Here is a 12,434-nt window from a genome sequence, read left to right on the forward strand (position 1 = left end):
AAAGTGGCTGACTGGTCTATGTGTACATCTTTAATAACTTACAACACTTACACTGTTTCTATTTTACAAATTATCACCATATGCCATACGATTAAATAAATAATCTCAAAAATCATACTCTGAAGGGGTGAAATTTGGTGTGAGGGGAATTCAGCTTCTACGCCGAAGTTGAATTCCTGAGGTTAATACTGCTTAAATTTAGGTTTGAACTCATTGAAGTCATGTTTGGTATCATTTTCAACTAAATCAAACATGTAGACCATCCCAAATATTATTTAAATAGGTTCAGCGGTTATTGATTTCCCATACAAATTTCCACCCCACTTTTCACACCCTCAAAAGATGATTTTGGTTATAAAATCTATCCTATGTACTGTCCCGGGACTCAAACCATCCCTATACCAAATTTCAACGAAATCGGTTCGGCGGTTTAAGCGTAAAGAGGAGTTTTATAAAAATCTTTTTTTTAAATTTTGTTTTTACCTAGGAATGGTGTCAATATTGATACCATAAATGAATTCAGCACCCCCGGTCGCTCACCTAGCAGCTTCACTGATGTAATAATCAAGATAAAAATGAGAGCCCTAAATAAACCTTCAAGAGCGGATATCTCAAAAACTACAAGATATTGAAAAACTTGACTTAATAAAACCTGTAACAAATTAAATCTCTTTTCATTTTGTATAAGTGGCCAAGTCGCTCAGACGCATAGTTTCAGAAATATAATCGAAAAACCGAAAAATTGAACCTTTTAAACCCCCCTATCCCCCCAGCACCAGGGTTACGGCCGGGGACTTTAATATGTTCACCTCCTAACTAGTCAAACAAAGCTACAAAGTCAAAAATTGTGTTCCAAGCATTTCCCTCTATAGATACCTTTTTTTGGGCATTTATTTCCTGGTCTATTAATAGCAGAGTGAAGTACTTAAGTTATAATGACTACTAATACGCCTAGCACCGATTGTTGATTAAGACTAACCTCGAAATCTCTTCCAAAGTTATGAAATTTGGTATGTATGTTAATTAAAGGTCTCTTTTTCATGTCCACACTATTTGACATTTGGGGACCTCGAGGAATCGCAGCCATCTTGGAAAATGTGTACCATCCTGGAGAAATTTGCGTTTTACTCTAAATCTACGTTCTCTGTGAAAATATGATGTAAGGCAACATTAAATTTTACACAAAAAAGTCCTAGATATCTTTGCGGAAAAATCACATCTTGTTATAGAAAATAATAGCTGAATCCAGATTTAGCGCTTATACCCTTTCAGTAGGCCAAGCACATGATTGGCGCTACAGTATCTCGCCGCGAGATAGACTACCCGTCTTTTACTAACTGTATGAATTAAAGGGGGACGGGTAGTCTATGTCGCGGCGAGATACTCTCGCGCCAATCATGTGCTAGCCCGGCAGGGGATATTCTCTTAATATGAAACTTGAAGGAATATGAATTCCACTTTTGTCTATACATTTGTACACGTTCTACTCCAATATCAACATTTTACTCGACTGCGACTTAAACAGAAAGTAGGGTTATGGGTTTAAATACTGAAAATCAGTACACCCTGTAGCTCAGGATACTGGACGGATTTTTAAAAATGACATATCGGTAGATTCCTCTTGCCCTTCACAACCTGTTTACACCTGTTTGTTTTATTTCTAGAAAAAGGCTTCGTTTTTGGGACATGGTGTAGTATAACTTTTTAGTGTGGAATTTAATAAGCTTTTATTTCGCCATACACAGTATTCACATTAAGCCCAGATATTCCGAGAAAAAAAGAAAAACCAAAAAAGACATACTTTTCAAGATGGCGTTTGATCCCCGTGGTCCCCGAAGCTCCAATTTTATGACACGCAAACAGGGATCCCTGAAATTGTAGGTGTCAAATTTCATTACTGTCACTATTGTTTAAACCCCATTTAAGTCCTAAAATCTGTTTTTGTAGTCACATTTTTAAGTTTTACACATTTTTCCTCCATTTATTTTAGTAAATTTGTATTGCATAGCACTCGTGTACCAATTATGGATCTACTGATGTCTATTTTATTGAAATCCACTCAATAGTTTAGGCGCTAGAAGTAAAAATATGATTTACTATTCGCCGGCTATTCAAGGCGGCTGTATTAATTTTTCTTTAATAAAACAGGTGTAAACAGGTTGTGAAGGGCAAGAGGAATCTACCGATATGTCATTTTCAAAAATCCGTCCAGTATCCTGAGCTACAGGGTGTACTGATTTTCAGTATTTAAACCCATAACCCTACTTTCTGTTTAAGTCGCAGTCGAGTAAAATGTTGATATTGGAGTAGAACGTGTACAAATGTATAGACAAAAGTGGAATTCATATTCCTCCAAGTTTCATATTAAGAGAATATCCCCTGAAAGGGTATAAGCGCTAAATCTGGATTCAGCTATTATTTTCTATTTATAACAAGATGTATTTTTTCCGCAAAGTTATCTAGGACTTTTTTGTGTAGAATTTAATAAGCTTTAATGTTGCCTTACACGATATTTTCAAAGAGAACGTATATTTAGAGTAACACGCAAATTTCTCCAGGATGGTACACATTTTCCAAGATGGCTGCGATTCCTCGAGGTCCCCAAATGTCAAATAGTGTGGACATGAAAAAGAGACCTTTAATTAACATACACACCAAATAAATACAATAATACATATCTTTGGAAGGATTTCGAGGTGAGACTTAATACGATTGTGCTATATGTCATAAATCGCAAACAGCAATTTACCTTTCACTCACGTTTTACCACAGAATAACTAATAGTACTACCGGTTTTACATCAAAAATACATTGTTTGAATTGTGTAATCTACGGAACCCTCGGTGCGCGAGTCCGACACGCAGTTGGCCGGTTTTTTTGTTATTGAAAGACTGGAAAAGCATGAAAGTCGTGATATATTGACAAACTAACAGTTTAAAATTGAGTCTGTCAACAAATGCTTGATATGAGCTCCAAAAATTGCTTTAAAACTTTTTACTTGTTTGTGACACTTCTGATAGTGAAAAGTTGGTTTGGCATTTAATTGAGAACCTATTAGTTACATGGTAATGACGGTTTGACTCGCGCATTTTGCTTTTGTATGTCCGGATGTTCTCCTCTACAGGTCGCAATTCTCAACCGATTCTCGTGAAATTTTGTAACCAAATTCTATGACTAAATAGATTTTTTTTGTCGATCCGGTTTTTTAAAATTTTTCAAAATGGCGGAGTCGTGATAGCTCGTGCCTAAAGTCGTATCGATACCATAATAGTGTTTTCTTTTTGAGATATGTTTACAGATTAAATTTCGAAAAATTCAGAAAGTTTATATTGCTGGTTTTGGCTGTATTTAGATATTTAGTTTTTACTCGAGAATGAGTAGCTGAATTTCGTCAGCTTAGGTAAGCATTATAATGGTGTGTTTTGCAAACATTCGCTTTTTTCGTTTGCACCGGGTGGTCCCTGGTTCGATCCCCAGTAATTGTATGCTGCTACATAACTTTTTGTATTTTGTTTTTTACATTTAAAGTTAAATTTCGTATTGTTTTTTTAATTTGTTTTTTATTTTTCTATTTTGAAGTTAATTGATCAAGTGCGGGCTTAGCGTATTCGTTTCATTTTTACAAGCTTTTATTTAACTAGCCCTAAAAAATATGTTTTATTTTTGTTATTTTAATTTTCTAAAGTGTTTTGAACGGCGGAGGCATACATTTAGTTAGCTTTAAGTGGTTCTCTCCTTTTTCCGAATTTCATACAATTTTATTTACAGTTTTTCTTATAAAATACGTAGATTTCTTGCACCATAAACTTTGAGGTGTTGTTGGATTCGTTTGTCTGAGCGGGTTTATGGAGCCAATTATTCAATTGAAAAATTCAATAAAAAATTGAGAAAATATTACTCAACGGCCGTTTGTGTGAGTGACCTTTACACTATACATGTCAAACAAGTTGTTTAATAATAACTAACAAAGATGTCACTTTAACACAGGTGACCTAACTAAGTAGTACCTAATTTGTTCGACAGGTGGTGACATCGTCAGGTCTAAACGGGCCGATTTTTAGGGTTCCGTACCCAAGGGTAAAAACGAGACCCTATTACTAAGACTCCTCTGTCCGTCTGTCTGTCACTAGGCTGTATCTAATGAACCCAAATTTTCACAAATGATGTATTTCTGTTGCCGATGCCGCTATAACAACAAATACTAAAACGTACGGAACCCTCAGTGGGCGAGTCCGACCCGCACTTGTGTGCGGTTTTGAGTTTCGTGCGCTTGATTTCGTGTGGCTCCCTTCGACATATCTCCACTACTAAGCATTTCAATAATTTTAGAAATTCAAAAATCAGCCAGGTATACAGGTTGGTTTGGGCAAGTTTGGGTCAGTGAGGGCAGCTACCAGATCCCGTGCTGCTACGCGAAAATGGTCTTAGAAAACCTTCCCTCAATTTCAAATTAATGAATTTTGGGGTTTACAGATTTTGGAAAAAACATAGGTACCTACAGGATGCGAGAAAAGGGTCATTTTTGACAAACTTTTTTAACGTGAAACGTAAGGTGCACGTCTTTAAAAACCCGTAGAGGGGCTCGGATCGAAAACCGATATTAACGAAAAAGTGTTATGGCGCGGTGGCGGTATATCATGAATGGTTTTGATATCAGTGTATCAACGAAAGTAGCCATTACTCGGACCTGCATGTGCTGCTGACATATATGGCGCTGATTCTGCCCTAGAAACGACGCATTCGGATCTAAAATTACCCCTATTTGCAGTGTTTATTTAATAATTACTCATCAGTCCATTAACCGATTTCGATACAATTGAGTTCATTTGATAGATCTTTTTGAAATATTATAAAATTAAAATACGCGGTATTATAAAAAGCTGGAAAAGAGTTAAAATGTGGCATTTTTACAGGAATATCACGACTGCGTTTGTTTGAGGCCACCGTGTGTGAAAATTAAGGCATAAAAAGCTCAAATGCGCTCTTACCTACAGGCTTTACAATATAGGGTCGGGTAAAGCCTGATATTCAAGCGCGCGAAGCGCGTTTTTTATACATGGCTCCCCGGGGCGCCTTTTATATTGTAAAGATTACATGCAGGGCGCCTGTGGCGCCCTTTACACTGTAAGGTCGGGCGAAACCCGACATTCAAGCGTGCGAAGTGCGCTCTTTCACACAGGCTTTGCACTGTAGTGTCGAGCGAAGCCCGACAATCAAAAGCGCGCCTTACGTAAACGGCGCCTGCGGCGCCTTTTACACTGTAAAGATTACGTACAGGGCGCCTGCGGCGCCTTTTTCCCTTACCTACAACTTTTCCACTGTAGGTTAGGGTAAAGCCCAACATTTAAGTCTCACATACAGGGCGCCTGCTTTACGCTATGAGGTCCCTAAGCGGCCCTATGCGGTCTTCGCAATGATTGTTTAGATTAGCTACCCAAAATTTTTGTTCCCCAATAGCTTTTGTTCCATTCGCGTTTTTCTCTATTCTGCTTTTTAACCAGGCGTTAATTAATAAAACGCGTATGTCCCAGTCGCTTATTTTCCCCAAAGAGTAATGTTTTCACGATAGTCACATTAAGTCGATAGATAGGTAGGTAGGTTAGGTTCGTTGGGTACAGATGCCCGAAGGGCAAACCGCCCAGAAATAGGAGCCCCGCGTAGCGGGGCTCCGTCGGCTCAGGGTACGAAGGGCTTGTTCTCGGAAATATTACTCTTTGGGGAAAAAAGCGACTGGGACATACGCGTGTGATTAAATTTACTGCTGAAAAAATAAACGCCTGGTTAAAAAGCAGAATGGGGAAAAACGCGAATGGAACAAAAGCTATTGGAGAACAAAAATTTTGGGTAATTAATCTATACAGTCTTCGCAATAACTTCCACGTCACGTTTCACACCAACCACTGCGGCTGTATCCCTGATACGGCCCATCGAGGAAAACTTCTCCCATACAGTTTGTATGAAAATGAAAACTTTTATTTTCCCCTCACTAGCTCGGAAAGCCGTCTATTATCCTTTAAAACAAGCGGGGAAAAACGCATTTTATCCACTAGTGGGGAAAGTAATTTGACCTTGGATGGAGCGTGTTTAAGTAGCTTGACAGATAACAAAACGTAAAACGCTCATGATAATGGTTCGTTCGATATTAATTATCATTAAATAATTGGTTTGAGAATCTAATAAAAAATACCAAATTTAGCTTTATTTAATAATTTTAAGTCATAAACCTTAAAATTCCATAAGAAACGTTAGATTTTTTGTAATGATGTTAAATATAATTCTGAACGCACAAGTTGAGTCGATGCAATTTCAAAACGCATCGTTGACATTTCTGAACGTCAGAACAGAAATGTCAACATTGTCAACAAAATTTTTACTGTACGTAAAAATCGAATTTCTAGTGTTTTCTGTTATAATATCGTAAAAAAATTAGTGATTCCAGTGATGAAGATGATCTAACGCCTGTGGATGTTGCACTTTCCTCGCTATAGTGAGGGGAAAAGTTTTGTGTTACACACGGGTGCAAATGTATTTTACTTCTCGTGTGTTGAAACACTCGCGGGTAAAATACAACTTTGCACCCTTGTATAACAAATAACTATTTTCACATGCTATTTTTTTATGAAAATTATTTTTAAAGCGAAATTTACAAACCTACAATATATTATGCTGAAGCGATCAACATCAAAATCAAAGTGATTTGTTAAGATTTAGTAAGTGGAAACCGTTTTCTGCCGAAATGGAAATTGTATGAAAGAAGTACCTACTGTCTGTAGCTATTCTACCCTCTTAAACGTAACAGGACTGATTGGCGAGATAGAAAAATGTGAATAAAATTTCACGTTTTCTCCATAGTAAATGTAAAATTTTGTTACCAACTCAAAAATGTGACTCACACGCCAACAGCACTAAGCTAGCAATAGAAGCGTTTTTGTAGTTATCGGCAGAAGAATTCGCGACACTCAATTGATAATAGGAATAACATACACTTAACTTAAAAAAAATGAAATAAAACTATGAAAACGGATTATATCGCGTATATTGAATTTATAATGTTAAAATTATTTAAAAATAATGTTAAAATTATTTAAAAAAAATATTGTATATTGAATTTATAATGTTAAAATTATTTAAAAAAAATTGCACCATGGGTTTGAACCATGTGGGTATCTCAGCTATTATCTGTTTATTTTTTTCAAATGAGAGATTACGGATGCTACGAGCACATGACAATTAGCTCCATGCATGAATTTATTTTTATTTTTGGATTCATAATTTATATCGTTGGAACACCGGAAATGATAAAAATACTTTTGTAAACCTTAACATTATTTTATTAAAAAATATTTAAAATGTTGAAAATTTTTGAGCGGTTGAAACGCTCATAATTTTTGGCGCGAATTCGACAGAGCGTGATGACGTCACACGTTGGGCGGCCCAACTGACGTTTGCTACTAATGACACTAATCTGTCGAACGCGTGACGTCACGTGGCGTTTCGAGCGTTTCGCTCACTAGCTTTTCGCGGGCAAATTTTTGTACTTTTTATTTATAATTTTAAGCAATTAAATGGTAATTTAAAAACGGAAATGCATTTGTAACATGATATAACGGTAACAAACATCCGAATAAAACATATTTCGTTCAAATATAAACTTCATGCATGAGGCTAATTAATGTCTGAAAATATCAGTGCCTTGTCAAAGTCTCAAACAACAATTTTAATTTAATTTCTAATCTTTTTTAACAATAAACATTCCATCCGCTATCTACTGATCTTCTGGTGGTTAGTCGGCAGGACAGCTCTACACATCCATCTTAAGCTATGCTCGCGAGGTCTACAGCTCACAGAGCCACTAGTTTTAAGCAATTAAATGGTAATTTAAAAACGGAAATGCATTTGTAACATGATATAACGGTAACAAACATCCGAATAAAACATATTTCGTTCAAATATAAACTTCATGCATGAGGCTAATTAATGTCTGAAAATATCAGTGCCTTGTCAAAGTCTCAAACAAGAATTTTAATTTAATTTCTAATCTTTTTTAACAATAAACATTCCATCCGCTATCTACTGATCTTTTGGTGGTTAGTCGGCAGGACAGCTCTACACATCCATCTTATCTTAAGCTATGCTCGCGAGGTCTACAGCTCACAGAGCCACTAGTTATAAATAATTTTTGTTTTTTAGCAAAAAGTGTGAAAATAGAGCTCCATGAAAATTTCGAAAAAATACGAGGTTTAATAGGGACGCAACGGGGATGAATAGGGGCGACTTAGGGATGAAGCGGGACGCCAATGGTAGTTAATAGGGACGCAATAAGTGGGAATAAGGACGCTAAAGGATCAATAGGAACAGGGCTGCCAAAATAGTTATTTACGATACAAGTGCGGAAAAGAGGAAATTCGAAACGAGTGGCGATAAATTAAAACACTCCCTGCGGTCGTGTTTTAATTTATCGCCACTCGTTTCGAATTTCCTATTCGCACGTGTATCGTACAACGTTTTACAGTACATATGGCCCGTGCGAATAGGTAATTCGCAACTCGTGCCGATTTAAAACACTCCCTGCGGTCGTGTTTTAATTTATCGCCACTGATCGTTTCGAATTCCCTCTTTTCCGCACTTGTATCGTAATAGTACATTGTGATACAAGTGTGCTAAGTTGGTCACTACACACGAGGCGATATTGTGCGCGCGAGCTGTAAGCGAACGCGCAATAAGAAAGCTGATGCGTGTAATGACCAATGCACACGCGTGGAATAAAAACGTCGTTTTGAGCAAGTGTGTTAAAAATAACTATTATAATTAGGTATTCTTTGTTTGGTGTTTTTTTGTTTGAGTACTAATGTATAAGTAAAGCATAAGGCTGAATTTCTGAATGGGATATAGATAGGTATACACGGTGTTTCACGACCCACTGAAAACCTAAAAACAGTTTGTTCAGAATCGACAGGAGAATCGATTGCGCTATATTTTAATGGGGGTAATTTATTTTTATTTTTTATTATTTTTACATGCCCAGTCTACAAGTTTGTAATGCAACAATATCAATAACTAGCATTTGACACGTTATTTGTCAATGAGCAACACCCTTAACTGGCCATTGGTAAACCTTATCTCGTTGCAGTAAGGTATGCAAATGGTCAGTTAACAGCAGGGACCGGCCCGCTATCCCTTATCGGGGTTTTATAAGGGTATTGCATAAGGCTTAACTCACCATACCCTTTGCCAGACGAAACCCTTTGTTTTGCTTTTAAAAACCCTTATATAAAGCTACCACATTTGAGTAATCGGTAGCCCAAATACCCTTACAAAACCCTTATCATCCGCTCACCAACACCTTGCATATTGCTTATAAGGGTTAGCCTTATAAAGGGCTTCACTTTTAGCATATAAGCGTGCTAATTTAAGTCGTCTACCTTGTTCATAAAGCACACATTACTTCGAATCCGAGCGATCGTCGGCGGCGACGGCGGCGTTCTTTGACTAGGCACGTATTTTCTTTCCTTTTCATACACTACCGTAGATATATACTAATCCTGTCTCTTTCACGCAAAGGGAAACCTTTATAAAAAGCGCTTAAAGATAAGGGTAACCCTTATTAAGGGCTAGCCTTATTTTTGGTTAGCTTTTCGGTAAGGGTTAGTCAAAGGTAGGGGTATGAATGGGCTTGCAGTTCAAAAGGGAAAGTCTTTCAATGTGTTAGCCGTGTTTAAGTGTCGCCCATTGAAAGGGTTTTATCGCGGAAAGGGTTGTCCGGTCCCTGGTTAACAGTGTTTACGATGGTAATATGTATGTTTGATGTCACTTAAACGACGAAGTATCTTGTGTAGAATTACCAGTCGAATAGAATTGTTAAAAAAACTAAGCAACGAATATTTTTTTATATATTATTATTATATTATATTATTACGGATTTACTTGTAGCTAGAGAGACTGGTGCTGCCATCTGTGAACAAGTTTAGGAACAAATCAAATTATTTTATTAAATATTTTGATTTGTGTCCACCACCAGTCTCTCTCGCTACAACGTAAATCCGTAAGGAATTCGTTTAGGAGGTGCAAGCGCGCACTGCTTGTCCTTAGAGCTGGTCAAAGACGCCTAGTCTTACTAAGATGCCATATAGTCGAAAAATTGGGACGGGTACCGCCGTGGCGAGGTGGCCTAGGGATTCATGGCATTAGCCGCGATAGCTAAAGACGCCGGTTCGAATCCGGCCTTCACCACTAGAGGGCTTCGTCACTTTTTCTTTAATATATAACATCTATTACAGTTCGTAAACACTGTTAACAGACCATATGCATACCTTACTGCAACGAGATAAGGTTTACCAATGGCCAGTTAAGGGTGTGTTGCTCATTGACAAATAATGTGTCAAATGCTAGTTACTGATCTTGATGCATTACAAATCTGCAGAATGGGCATGTAAATAGTTATTTGTGCAACAAGAGAGGAAAGTTAGTTTTTCTTGCGAGTGTTTATTTTGAGTCCCGAGAAAGCGAAAGATTCTATAATTGAATCACGAGCGAAGCGAGTGATTCTAAGGTAGAATCTTGAGCGTAGCGAGGGACTCAAAAACACGAGATGTAAAATAACTTTGCTCTCGTGTTGCACACATAATTTTTCACCTCAGTAGTGAGAACATATTGAAGGTTAAAATGTATTTCTAATTACACAGAATAAACAGAAAAAAAAGTATTATAATATGTACGATACGATACGATACAATACGAGACCGGACCGGACCGGACCGGACCGTACCGTACCGTACACCGTACCGTACCGTACCGTACCGTACCGTACCATAAAAAAAAATGTAATAAAAGTATGAAGTTCATGGACTTCACTAAATTAAAAAGCTACATTGTTTCACTCCCTGGAGTGAGGAAAGTCGCACTTTCCTCACTCCAGGGAGTGACGAAAGTAGGCTTGTTCGAGCTGCTGAGGTGAAAAAAAAATACCCCCATTATAACATAGCGCGATCGATTCTGAACAAACTGTTTTAAGGTTTTCAGTGGGTCATGAAACACCGTGTATATATATAAATGCACGTGTCCTGACTGACTGACTCATCAACGCAGAGGCGAAATCACAAAAGCTAGAAAGTTGAAATTTGCACACCAGGTTGCATTTATAGTGTTTTATTATTATTTTTTATTATTATAAACTGATCGGCGATTGGCCCTAGTCACACCTGATGGAAAGTGAAGACGGGGCCTAAGATGGAGCTCACCGGTTCAGTAAAAGCCTATTCACTCTTGTTTTAAAGAGACCGAGGTCATATTGATCAGGGAATACAGATGGCGGGAGCGCATTCCATACCTTAGCCGTCCGTACCAAAAAGGAGGAGGCAAAACGTAACGTGTACAAGAGATAAGAAGCGATTTTGAAAAATTCAACCCCTAAGGGGGTTAAAAAGGGGATGAAAGTTTGTATGGGGTTCAAGTTTTATTTTAAGCTAGCACTTTGTAACTTGGTAAAAAGATATATTATTAGAATACAAGAAAACTAATTTCAGCGTTTTTGAAAATTCATCCCCTAAAGAGGGTTAAAAAGGGGATGAAAGTTTGTCTTGTGGTTCAAATTTTATTATAAGCTAGGAAATTGAAACACTGCAAAAAAGTATTATATTAAAAAACAAGAAAACTAATTTCAGCGTTTTTAAAAATTCATCCCCTAAGGTGGTGAAAAGGGGCTTGAAAGTTTGTATGGAGATCAAACATTTTTATTAAGTGCGGGACTCGAATCTTTGTATAAAGGCATATTATTAGAATACAAGAAAAGTAATTTCAGCGTTTTTAAAAATTCGTTCCCTAACAGGGTTTAAAACGGGTTGAAAGTTTGAATCCATTACAAATGCTTTGAAACTTCTTAGAAAGGCATAATAGCCGCTTCAGCGTTTTTAAAAATTCACCCCCTAAGGTGGTGAAAAGGGGGTTGACAGTTTGTATGGAGATCAAACATTTTTTTGAGTGCGGGACTCGAATCTTTGTATAAAGGCATATTATTAGAATAGAAGAATAGTAATTTCAGCGATTTTAAAAATTCACCACTTAAAGGGGTTAAAAAAGGGTTGAAAGTTTGTATAGAGTTCAAATTTTATTTTAAGCTAGGAATTAGAAACTTCGTAAAAAGGTATCTCATTAAAAGAGTAGAAAACTGATTTCATCGTTTTTGAAAATTCATCCCCCAAGGTGGTAAAGAGGTTGAAAGTTTGTATAGAGATCAAACCTTTTTTTGAGTACAGGACTTCAGTCTTTGTATAAAGGCATATTATTAGAATACAAGAAAAGTAATTTAAGCGTTTTTAAATATTCATCCCCTAAAAGGGTTAAAAAGGGGTTGAAAGTTTAAATCCATTACAAATGCTTTGAAACTTCTTAGAAAGGCATTGTATAATATTACAAAATAAGTTATTACAACGTTCTTA

Source organism: Cydia strobilella, chromosome Z (genome assembly GCF_947568885.1).
Source record: "Cydia strobilella chromosome Z, ilCydStro3.1, whole genome shotgun sequence".
NCBI lineage: Eukaryota > Metazoa > Arthropoda > Insecta > Lepidoptera > Tortricidae > Cydia > Cydia strobilella.